Source organism: Pelophylax lessonae, assembly GCF_965119305.1.
Source record: "Pelophylax lessonae genome assembly, chromosome: 10".
NCBI lineage: Eukaryota > Metazoa > Chordata > Amphibia > Anura > Ranidae > Pelophylax > Pelophylax lessonae.
In genome coordinates this window covers 66,662,149-66,675,378 of record NC_138777.1, presented here as the reverse complement: position 1 = coordinate 66,675,378, position 13,230 = coordinate 66,662,149, and the positions used below count along the sequence as shown (strand labels likewise).

Below are 13,230 nucleotides of genomic sequence, written 5' to 3'. Positions count from 1 at the left end.
TAAGCTCAGGAGACCGGCAGAATCATCAGCAACAGCATTGGAAGAGGTCAGGAGGAAGATGAAGAGCCTAGGGCAAAAGAGCATAAGAACAGGGTAGGTATTAACTCGAGAGGAATTTAAAGATTACCTGCACACCAAATGTTTCTATATTATGACCTCATGTAGGTGATTCACATTGACTCCGTTGTATTTTATTTTCCAGATCATGTATTACACACTTGCACATTGGCCAAATTGACCCGTGAGGCTCTTCAATGCTGCTCAGACCTCGAGCAAATAAAAGAGACTGCAACGGCATTGCAAGGAAAGATGCGTGATTTTGTGGACATGCTTGCCAAATTTTAAAAAAAATTATTTTAAAATTTTTTACAGTTTGTATTGGGATGTTCCCATTTTTATATAATATTTTAGGCCAGTTTTATGACACTCAGATGTTAAAGAGTGTACCCAAGTTTGGGAAAAGCACTTTCCAACACCCTAACCCTAACCCTAACCCTAACCCTAACCCTAACCCTAACCCTAACCCTGTGAATGTTTGATACTAAAACATTTTTACATTCAACAATGTGTGTTCAATTCTTTATTAGACTTTCGTTGGGGGGTCGAGGTCTAAAGCTGTGTAAAGAAGCACTAAATGTATGATGGCTGTCCTATTCACATATTTACATGTTAATGAAAGCATTTTGGACACTGCCATATGCAAGTTGCTGGAGGTGTCAATGAAATGTTAAAGATACCCCCAGTTTTAACGCATATCACAGTGCGATCTGACATTTCACACAGGATCGGAGCACACAAGTTTGAACGACTGTGCGATCCTATCCTGATGCGGCTGAATAAATGCATCATGTGCGACTTTTGTGCGAGTGCAGTGCGAATTGAGCCATACAAACTGTATAGCTGATTTTCGCATGAACATCTGATCGCATGTAATAAAGGAGCAGTGCGCTACGATATTACATGCCATCAGATGTGCAGTGTGAATTGAGACATACACTTTGTATGGCTACATTCGCACTGAACACGCATACAAGTCGCACATGACCCTTTATTTCTGATGTATCTGGATTGGATCGCACAGTGCTTAACACTTGTGGAATACAATCCTGTGGAAAAAGTAAGTGGCGGGTCACCCTTATGCAATGCTGGAAGGCTGCAAAGTCGCAGACTTCCCGCATCGCATAAGTGTGACTCAACACTCAAGGTACTAGCAGTCCTAGGATTCAATATGGCATTGATATTGCCAGTAGCAATCAGTGTAGGGAGATCAGTGTAATCTATAGTGTATTGCTTGTTCGTTGCTCTAGTTCACTTTCCATTACCTATATATATATAACACTTTGAGATGAACAATGATCAAGTTTCACATAACACTGACATATCCTAACATTGGTGGGCAGTGAGAAGGATGTCATAAATGAACACAACATAACAGGTGTAGGTACTTTGTTAATACCCTAATGTATTATCTGAAATATATAGTATGGGCAACTTCTGGACAATGAACACCAATATAAGGTGACATTAGATGAACCTTGGGTGTGACCTAGTTCTCAATGTGACAGGGTTTGTGTACATTTTGTGGGGTGCAGAAGGCCCTTGTATTTACACCACTGGCTAAAAAATAACACATGGCCATCATCACTTTGGATCAGCTGGTGAGAGACTACAGTCAGGAAACACACTGATGAATGTATTAACCCTTCCAAAGTCACACATATATAACACATGATTAACCCAAATAATTGTGTTTGGCATATGTGCCCAAATGATTATAATCCACAATACAGAATCATTGCAATTTTTGTTTAATGTGTTGAAAAATAATATATCTCTGACATTTATCTTGTGTGTCCAATCTTTAACAAGATTAATGTGTTTGTGACAGTGATTGCTGCCAGGACACAGCTCCTCTCCCCACGAAATAGTCCAGATATTCCTGGCGGATCTGACGGGCCCTGTGTGATGCCAATGCTGACCGTCCAACTTCCATTGACGTCATGGACTCCACTTGGTTAGAAGGTTGGGCCTCTCCACTTGTACCTGGCATAGCAGGGTCAGTATCCAGTTGCTGCAAGACATAATTTTGTGCATTCCTGCGTAGGAAGTTGTGCAAAATGCAGCAACACAAGACCACATTATCCACTTTGTACAGTGCCAGGTTTATGGACGTCAGGAATATCCGGAACCGGTTGGCCATTATCCCGAAGGCATTCTCCACAACTCTGCGAGCTCTGGACAACCGGTAGTTGTAAATCCTTTGGTCTGGGGTGAGGTTCCTCTGAGGGTAGGGCTTCATGAGATGCTCCCCAAGCGCAAAAGCCTCATCTGCGATAAACACAAAGCTCATACCCTCAACAGTTTGCTCCCTGGATGGCAGGTTCAGAGTGCCGTTCTTTAGACGACGAGCGAACTCCGTCTGATCAATAACTCCCCCATCCGAATTGCGGCCATTTTTGCCAATATCCAAAAAAATAAACTCATAGTTTGCATTAACTATGGCTAGCATGACTATACTAAAAAAACCTTTATAATTATAATAAAATGTGCCGGAATTCGGAGGGGGGACAATGCGGACGTGCTTCCCATCAATAGCACCCCCACAATTGGGAAAATTCCACTTCTCCAGAAATTGATCAGAAATCTCCAGCCATTGCTCTGCGTTTGAAGGAAACTGTGGGGAAAAAATAAAAAAAAAAAAAAAAAAAAAAATTAGTGCTTGAGCACATCACATTATTAATTACACACACAGTTGTCTGTTAAATGCTTATGCAACTTGCTAAAAAAATATACAACAGGAAGGCAAAGGTTTGGATATGGGGATGTAACATCTACATACATTTATTTTCAACCTCCTATTGTTCTTATATTGTAAAGGGCCATACACACTAGAAGATTCTCTGAAGACTTTTTCGTGCAGATTTAACTTTTCTATGTAGTGCAAGGGCCTACCAGATTGCATAGGATTTGAAAGTGTTTGTTGGACCTCATATTATTTGGTTTTGGTAAATCGGAAGGATAAATTGTTCTGACAATCTTCTAGTGTGTATGGCCCATTATACTCACCAGCTAGAGCTGAGATTTACAAACTACGGCCCTCCAGCTGTTGCAGAACTACACATCCCATGAGGCCTTGTAATTCTCTCACATTCACAGACATGACTAGGCATGATGGAAATTGAAGTTCGTGAACAACTGGTGGGCCATAGTTTGAAGACCTCTGAACTTGAGCTTTGGTATATGCTGACTTTGAGATTTAGCATGTGGGTGGGGGGATGGGTAAGTAAAACTGGGCATTTATACATCAATTAGGGCTTGTGGTCAGTGAAGGTTTTAACATCATTACATAAACATACAGAATCATAGGTGGGAATGGATGGACTGATGTATTTTAGATAAATCATTAACTAGGTACTAAAACATTGGCCAAGGAATAATTGTTTGAGGGAAAGCAATAAAATGACCCAAATTCAAAATACTGTTAACAGGCAATGCGTTTAGGGACACATAGGAGAGAATGGTGGGGTGGTTAGTGGGTAATTTTACAAATGGTTAAAGATAATCTACATCTTTACTACTATGTGCATGCGGACAGAGGGTAGTTTACAAATAATGGCCTGTGTCAATTGCTGTACATCCAAAAACATCATAATTCGGGTGAAACTAGTAATACATGTAATGTAAAAAATCAAACATACCTTGATATAGTCCTTCTGCAAGACCTTGATGATGGCAGAGCAGGTCTCAGGGATGATGACTCCAAGTGCTTGGGGGGAGATGCCTGTGGTGAACTTCAGATCCTGCAGGCTTCTCCCTGTTGCAAGATACCTCAACGTCGCAATTAACCTTTGCTCAGGAGTAATTGCAAGCCGCATACAAGTATCCTGCTTCAGAATATAGGGGGACACCAGGGCAAGAAGACGGTAAAAGATGGGATCCGTCATCCTCAAATAATTCCTGAAGTCATCAGGATTATTTTCCTGGAGCTCCCTCAGCAAGGACATATGAGAAAATTGATCACGGTTAAGCAACCAATTTTTCGTCCAGGAGGTCCGCTTCTTCTTCCTATTGCTCGTACGTCGTCTCAGAGCCAAAACTCCAACACTAACGACAGCAACGGACGAATTCACGGTCGCCATAATAAATTCTCGAACGATGTCTCGGAAAATAGCGAAATGTCGTCAACCAAACAAATGCTACCGAAATCAGCGCGAGATGCCCAGAAGGGTCACGGCCAAACACTCACTTCCTCTTTTGTAGCGGCGAACGTGCGTGGAACGTAGTGACGTCATTTTCTGTCGGAAGACAAATGTCCTGGGCAAGTTTGGAGCACTTTTCAACAGACAAACAACAAACACACCAGCCGCGAACATTTGTAGGACGTTCCGTCGGCCGACGATCGGTACGTGTGTACGGGGCTTAACAGTGCATATTTTTAGCACTGATTACTGTAGTAATGTCACTGGTCCCCCCAAAAGTGTCAAAAATGTGAGTTAGGGGTCCCATCTGTCCGCCGCAATGTCGCAGTCCCGCTAAAAATCACCATTACTAACTTTTGCGCAAACCAATCAAAATCTGCTTATTGCGATTTTTTGTTTTTTACCAAAATAATGTAGCAGAATACAAATTTAGGATGAAAAAATGTACTTTGAAATTTTTTTTTGGGGGAGAATGTTATATAGCAGAAAGTGAAAAATATTGTTTTTTTTTTTTTTTTTAGAATTGCTGCTGTTTTTTTGTTTATAGCGCAAAAAATAAAAATCACACAGGTAATTAAAAAAAAAAAAAAAAGCTCTATTAGTGGGAAAAAAGGACATCAATTTTATTTGGGTACATCGTCGCACGACCGCACAATTGACCGTTAAAGTAAGGGCTCTTTCACATGGTCCACCTCCGTAGGTGGATCCATGTTGCTCAGCAGGGGATCGTAAACACAGATCCCTGCTGAGCAGGAAGGTGACATCTCCCTCTCCGCTCTGTGTGCGGAGAGCGAGGTGTCAGAGCCCCATGCATCTCTATGGGGGAATCGGATGAGAGCGGACCGCCTGTCCGCTCTCATCCGATCCCATCCGATCCGATCCCCTGGACAGATGGAAAATAGGGTTTCCATCTGTCCAGATTTCACGGACAGGATCTAATGCGGATGGCAGCGGGTGTCAGCGGACATGTCACCGCTGACAGCCACTGCCCCATAGGGATGCATGGGGGATCCGATCAGATCCGCCTAAAAAACTGACAGATGGATCTGACCGGATCGCTCATGCTCGTATGCAGTGCTGAATCACAAAAAATGGCCTGGTCATTAAGGGGGGGAAATCCTTTCAGTCCAGAACTGGTTAATGAAGGTTCTTGCAGAATACAGAAAACAAATCCCATAGTGTCTTAGTGAGTATGAACAGTATGTAATACGGCATTTGTTTAAAGTTTTTAATGATGTGGGTTTAACGACACTTTAACTTGGATTCTGTAATGTTTTCTATGTTCTGAGATGCTATAGAACAATAAAAGCAGGGAAAGGATAGGGGGAAGCAAAGGGGACCTTCCCATATGCCTCCTCAGATAATTGGACTTTAGAGGATGTGGAGTTGTCACATATTGAAGAGCACTTCAACCAAAGTTCTTTAAAAAAAAAAAAAATGTTTCATTATACAAAGTTAAAACTTCTCATAAAAATGTACATATAAGGAAAAAGAAAAAAGGTTAAATCAGCTCCAATATAAACTTTGATTGCTTAGTTTGTTGGGAAACATATTTAGGTAGGAAACATATTTAGGTGGACTGCCTAAATATGTTTCCCAACAAACTAAGCAATCAAAGTTTATATTGGAGCTGATTTAATCTTTTTTTCAATTTCCTTTATATGTACATTTTTATGAGAAGTTTTAACTTTGTATAATGAATACTTTTATTTTTTTATCAAAATGAACTTTGGTTGAAGTGCTCATCAATATGTGACAACTCCACATCCTCTAAAGTCCAATTATCTGAGGAGGGATATGGGAAGGTCCCCATTGTTCCCCCTATAATTTCCCTGCTTTTATTGTTCTATACATGTATAGATGTGGATGTGGGTAGTTGTCCCTAGAACTGATATCTCTATATAATTCCTAGTATATGTTCTGAGATGCAAAAACATTGCACAGTGACATGACAAGACATGAATGGTTCTGCTATTTTGTGCTTTATAACGTCTAAAAGGTTCAGTATGTTCGGTTTAGTCCTTAGAGACCTCTGATCTGTCATTCTGTGTTTTGTGATCCAGTGACAAATATTGCACCCAATTGGTGTCGTGACTGATCATATGTATTACAGTGGGCTGGCTAATATGTATATAATAACAACAGCATAGTGTGCATAGGCTTTATAATTGTTTGGAATAAACTGATTCACATATATATATTTCAGCTTTTATAGTTGTAGATACAAATAGCCATTTTCTAACAATTTTGCTTTGGATGAATATTTCTGTGCACCAAATTCATATGGACTGTTACCTACCAGTAGGCAAACAGGAGGAGATTAAATGTAGCTTTCAAATTCAATATTATGTTTTTCTTCAAAAGCAGGTAACAAATGTGTGATATTAGAAAGAAGAACTCTACTTGGAGAGTTTTTAAAAGTTAATGTTTGTTATTCACTTTAATAAAATAGTCAGTTTGTTCTAGTGATCGACCGATATTGGTTTTTCATTGCCGATACCGATACCGATATTTTGGCCAAAGCATATCGGTATCGGCCGATATGGGCCGATATTTTTGTACAAAAAAAAAAAATGTATTAGACAGGTACTCTTGTAAAGGGATCTGGGGAGGGGGGGCTAAAAGACCCCAAACCCCTCCTTTGCTCTTAAAAGCATTCAAAACGCCAAGTTTGGCTGTTTTGAATGCTGTAATTTTTTTAAATCTGGCGCCAGACAGTACCCAGACGTGATGTCACTCATGACATCACTTCCGGGTTTTTGCATGGAGACCCGATCAGAGCTGAATGCGGCTTTGATCGGGTCTTCGGCGGCCATGCAGGCTGGTTGCCCAGGTCTCCCGTAGGACGTCCCCTCCCGCTCCTTGTAATGACAGCCAAGCGGCTTCTTAGCCGCATCGGTTGTCATTACAAGACAGCCGACCGTCGGCTCCCGGTACTTTTTTATTTACCGCTACTATTCCTTTATATTGGCTTTTGAAATTTAGAAATGCAGCAAATTAGAATTTGGATGAAAGGTTTAGGACTGGGAAACACCTTTTGAAAGATAAAAAGTGTATTTTTTTTATAGAACTATATAGATCAGACCAAAATGAGGGACAATGGGAAGGAAAGAGTGACAGAGGGACTTTGTTCCAAATCAGGGACAGTCCTTGGGAGCTATGGCTGTTATGTTGTATTAATGTAAAAAATACTGATTGAGGGTTTGGTAAAGACCTTTGATTTTCTAAGAGTACTGAGATATATTGCTATCAGCTGCTGTTCTATTTCAGGGAGGGGGGTTGATGAACTGAGAAGCAGGAGGGTGATTATATAATGCAAGAATGGAACTTTTAACTGGGCCTTTCACTTCTCTTATTACAGTCACGTTAGAACATTGACATTGTGCAAAAGAAAAAGCACTGTTTTGAAATCACCAAAATACTATTCTGAATTTACCTAAATGTTAACTGTACTTTCAGTACAATTACCCTTTAACCACATTAAGACCGCTGGCCACAGATTTACTGCGGCAGGCAGCCTCTACTGAGCGAACCAATGTAGCCCTACGTCGGTCATGCAGCTGGTGCTGGGGGGCAAGCTCGAACCGCCGGCGGCGCGGTCTCACCACCACTAGCCAGTGGGGATGCTGATGCACAGGACCAGCGGCATCGATTGCCACCGACCATCAGTGATCGCTCCCCGCTGAGAGAGAACAATGGTCAGCTATTGTAAACACTTCTTCTCTCTGAAATGATTACAGAGTGCTTTTGATCCTTCTATATAGGTCTATGTTAGCTCTATGATCATTTCACAAGCCCATCCCCCCACAGTTAGTAAACACTCCCCTAGGCTCACACTTAACTCTTTGATCACCCCTAGGTTAACCCCTTCCCTGCCCCCGCTCGTTCAGGGCCATCCCCGTGCGAGTGACCGGCGGCTCCGATGTCTGCCGGCCACTTGCGATCTCCCGCTGGAGAGGGAGAAAGGCAGGTGGCTAATGTAAACACAGCCGTCTGTCATTCTCCCTGGTGTAACAGCAGAGACTATACAATCCTGCTATGTAGGATCGTATGTCTCTGTGGTTACATCAAAAGCCACGCCCCTTTACAGTTAGAAGCACGCCCCTAGGGACACACTTAACCCCTGGATCTCTAATAAAGTTAACCCCTTCCCTGCCAGTGTAATTTTTACAGTAACAGTGCATATTTTTAGCACTGATTACTGTAGTAATGTCACTGGTCCCCCCAAAAGTGTCAAAAATCTTTCCCTCATTTGTAGACGCGATAACTTTTGCACAAACCAATCAATATACGCTTATTGCGACTTTTTTTATCAAAAATATGTGGCAGAATACAAACTGGCCTAAAATGATCAAAAAATTAGATTTTTACATATTTTTAATTGGGATTGTTTTACAGCAGAAAATAAAATAAAAAAAAAGATTTGCACGGGTGATCAAATACCACCAAAAGAAAGCTCTATTTGTGGGGAAAAAAAAGGACATCAATTTTATTTCGGTACAGCGTTGCATGACTGCACAATTGTCCGTTAAATGACGCAGTGCCAAATCGCAAAAAATGGCCTGGTCATTAGGGGGGCAAATCCTTCTGGTACAGAAGTTGTTAAAAGTTGACTTCATAAATAGGATTTCCACTTCCTCGCCTTTAGTTTTTTGTTCTCCCCCTTTTACCTTGGCTAGTTGTCCTTTAAAAAACATACTCACATGGCCAACAAATCCAGTGTTGCCTGGTGTAGCCTGTCATTTTGACACCACATACTGGATCCCGCACCATTATCTTTCATACTGATATCCTCAGGATGTAGACAGCTTCCTGCAAAAGTAAACTTTTAGCCTGTGGGTCATTTTGATGATACCATATACAGTGGTCACGAACATTTGTTTGTATCTGTATAGCCTTACCATAATGGTATTATGGTATTTTGATTTTCTCCTTGTTATAGGGAAAGTCAACAGCCTTATGTTCATTGACAACAGAATGTTATACCAACTGCAATGTCTGTTATTGGATTCAACTTCATCTACTCAGTAAATGGAGTTACAATTTAAGGAACTGTCTGTTCTGAGTTACTTAAGGAAGAGTAATTAAACAGAACTTTACCAACTTGGTAAAAAAAAGGTTCTTTAGCAAGGAACATACATTCCACATGAATAATTATGCTACCAAAATTAGTGTGTGCTGTAAATTGTCTCCAGCATTGCTCCTATTTCTTCTTGCTGGAGGCTGCCATTTTTCGAAAGCCCAGAGCCCCCGAACAGCAGTAAATCATAAAGTGGAACTAAACCCATCAATTTAATGGTTTCAAAAAAGTTACATTCCTGGAATTTCCGGATTTCTAATGGTCACATTTACTTGTTTTCTCAACCAAACTGTCAGACTATCAAATGGCTGGTGTTATAACTAATCACATGTGCAACACCATGGCAGTTGCAGATCCAATAAAAGCAGTTTTCTTGGCTGTAAAGGATAGGAGGGTTTATTTCTGGGCTGTCAGCAGATCACCCTCTGCAAACTCAGCAGTGCCTAAAAATCTAGAGCAACTGAGCATGTGCAGAGCAGGGTGAGACAGTGTACTACTGGATTTTAAACAGTAGAGGGCACTTCATTTTTATGTTTTGCATACTGTAGCCATACCTGCAAAAGGGACCAGCCTGAAGTGATCTATCAGGACTTAAGTTCAGTAAATTGTGTATTACAGTTAACCCTTGGGGTTATTAAAAAAGGGTGTGCCAAGAAGGAGGAGCAGCCAGTGTTGGTCAGTGACAGAATCTCTGTAGGTAGCAGTGGCGGGGCAGGGGGTGGCAGGGTCACTAACTCACCTTTAGGACTAAGATTTCAGGCTCAATGTGTGTCTTGAAAAACTGGTGCAAGATGATCAGTGTACAGAGCCATCTCCCACAAAATGACTCAGGTATCACTAGCAGGTTATAAGACATGATTCTTCCGTGTGTGGAGCCTGGTAATGCAGTCTGGCCTCTGGTCATAAAATGGCGCTAACCCACATGAGATCTAAAACAGAACACTGCAATGTTGGTTGCATGCATTTTCCCCATATGGCCACATGCTAACAAGGAGGCTAAATGTCTCCTCTGGGTTCCTGCATCTGATTTCTAACATTCTAGTCTAGATGAGAAAAACAGAAGTGCGGTGCTGGGTATTTTGGGGGGATAAACAAAGTTCCTAAAGAGGGTGAAGATCCACTTTAACCACTTTACCACCGGAGGATTTTGCTGTCTTACGTCTGGGCCACTTTTTGCGATTCGGCACTGTGCGAATTTAACTGACAATTGCACGGTCGTGCGACGCCGTACCCAAACGAAATTTATGTCCTTTTTTTCCCACAAACAGAGATTTCTTTTGGTGGTATTTGATCACCTGTGCGATTTTAACTTTTTGCGCTATAAACAAAAAAAGAGCTTAAATTTTGAAAAAAATAACAATATTTTTCACATTTTTTTATATGAAATTCCCCCCCAAAAAATGTAAAAATCTTATTTTTTTTAAATTTTTGACCAATTTGTTTTCTGCTACATATGTTTGGTAAAAAAAATATCACAATAAGCGTAATTTGATTGGTTTGCGCAAAAATTATTGCGTTTACTAACTAAGGGAAAGATTTATGTCATTTTTGGTGTTTTTTTATTTAACGAGTAATGGCGGCGATCTGCGATTTTTTTTTGACACTTTTGGGGGTACCAGTGACATTTCTACAGTAATCAGTGCTGTAAAACTCTAAAAATGTTACTGTAAAAATGACACTGGCAGGGAAGGGGTTAATTTTATTGGAGAGGGAGGGGTTAATGTATGCCTGGTGCTTACTAACGTGTGTGGGGGGAGGTGATTGAGTGACACAGGGACAGATCGCATGTTCAGCTATGCTGAATCCTGCAATCTGTCACTGTTTGTCACTTAGGAGATCCGCCCGCTTTGTTTACACAAGCGGGCGGATCTCCAGACTCGATTCCCTGACGATCGGGGAAGAGGGGCGGTGATCACCACCGCTCCTCCCCTGGCCCAACTCCCGCTGTGACTGAAAACAGCGGGAGCGAGCCTCCCACAAGGGGAGGAGTCCAGCGACGTAGGTCTACGTCGCTGGACGTAATCGAGCCACTTTGCCGGAGTGCAGTCCCAGTGACTGGTCGGCAAGTGGTTAATGTTAAGCCCATTTCCATAATTCCTCAATTTTCTGCCATTCTTTCCACCCAAACCCCACTTGCACATTCATTATTTATTTTAAGACCCCAAAGCTCTTTTTTTTTAAAAAAAACTTGACTTTGTCGTTACATGTCCTTGCTCAGTGCCTCTTTAGCTTGTGAAGACCAGTGATCAAATTTTGTTCCCTCCTATTTATGATTTCATCACACTGCTGATGGAGTCCTTAAGACCTGTAAGGACTTGGGAAGTGTCCATGTGACTTGCAAGTGATGTTGACACCCAAAGAAGTATCTTCCTACTCTTAGGTGAGTATTTGTGACATTTCTATTAGGATGATTTTTAAATACTGCAGCAAATAGCTGGAGGGTTGTGGGGGATATTGTTTGTTGTAGAAGAAATTTCTTGACCCCGGGCCCTTGGCTGGAGCACTGGGTGTTGTATATTAAATAGGCCACTTATGCTTTAAAATTAATTCATTTCTTACAACATAATCCCCTGCTATGATTGAATCAGCACAAAAAAAAAACACCACTAAGATGACAGAAGCATGCCGAACACCAGGGAAAGTTTTATAGAAAAATCTATGTCTCAATAAATCAGCTGCTTAAACGTATTACAGAATTTCAGCATGGACCTCTTTTTGCTCGGTATGAAGCTTTAAATACATTGACATTCATGTCTTATTCTGACATATTTATAGTCTAATACCATACAGTGACCTAACATGATCTATTGGGCTGCAGAATCCTTATTCATACTTCCCTGCAGATGCAATTGACACCAAAATATTTGAAGACGAGCATTGTCAGGTAATTAAGCATCTGAAACTGAGTCAGCATCGGTGGCACCTGGGAAGAGAGGATTTATTTTTTCACTGCAGAATGAGGAACATTAAATCTCTTTTCATTATATTGGATATCGGATATTTATTGAACAATGTCAAGTAGCGAGCACAATGTAGGGGGCTCCCTGAATACTCCCTGTGAGGGTTTTTCTGTTGCTGAATCTTGGAACAATATCAGTGAGGTGTTAGTAAAGCACAACAGATGCCTTTAACACTGAATTCCAAAAGGTGCAAAAATACTAGAAGTAGTGGTCTCTCTCTCTATAGCCCGCTTACTCCAATCAGCACAGTTTGCATCTAAACTGTCCACAAAGCAATACGTTAATGTGGTTTTATAAAGACAGTGGCCCCTTATGGGAAAACAAAAAATTCTTATGCTTCATGGTGCCTCTAACAATCAAACATGCTCCTTGACTTGGATTGTAAACTCTGCTGTTCAGCCTAATGTAGCAGGAGGAGTGGTATACGATTCTTACAGGATGGAAAGTCAAGAAGATAGTGCCATATTGCAGCGAGACCTGCAACCTGAACCTGCTTAAAGTGTAACCAAAGGCAAAACCTTTTTTTAGTTTTGTGTAGAATGGAGAGGGACTAGAACACCTCTCAGTTTTTATTGCTGTCTGTGCCCCCGTCTGGGAAATTCACCCTCCCTGTCTGTCCAGTTTACCATTATCATTGAAAGTAAAAGAAACTCCCGAATTTTGGGTTGTCCTCAGACAAGTAATAGAGGGGAAATCTTCCATTGGGGACACTAGTTCTAGTAACCTGGGGGTCCCCAAGGAATTCCCTTAATTTGAAGGGATTTCCTCTCATTTCCTGTTATTGGACAGGAAGTAAGGGGAAATCTCTGTAACGGGGCATAGATGACGAAAAAGAAAACTAACAGGGGTTATAACCCTTCCTGACAGGGGTTATAACACTCTATCCAAACTGAAAACATGTTTTGCCTATAGTTCGCCTTTAATAATCCTAGGATGATTATTCTGCCTCCAGACCTCATGTAACATAAGATTCATTTCATATGGCCTGAAG

At 41.1% G+C, this 13,230-nt stretch overlaps 1 protein-coding gene across 1 annotated transcript in view; it reads left to right on the top strand.

Moving 5' to 3' along the window:
• LUZP2 (leucine zipper protein 2) overlaps window positions 1-13,230 on the top strand; it is a 950,181-nt gene that overhangs the window by 159,147 nt on the left and 777,804 nt on the right. The window lies entirely within an intron of this gene.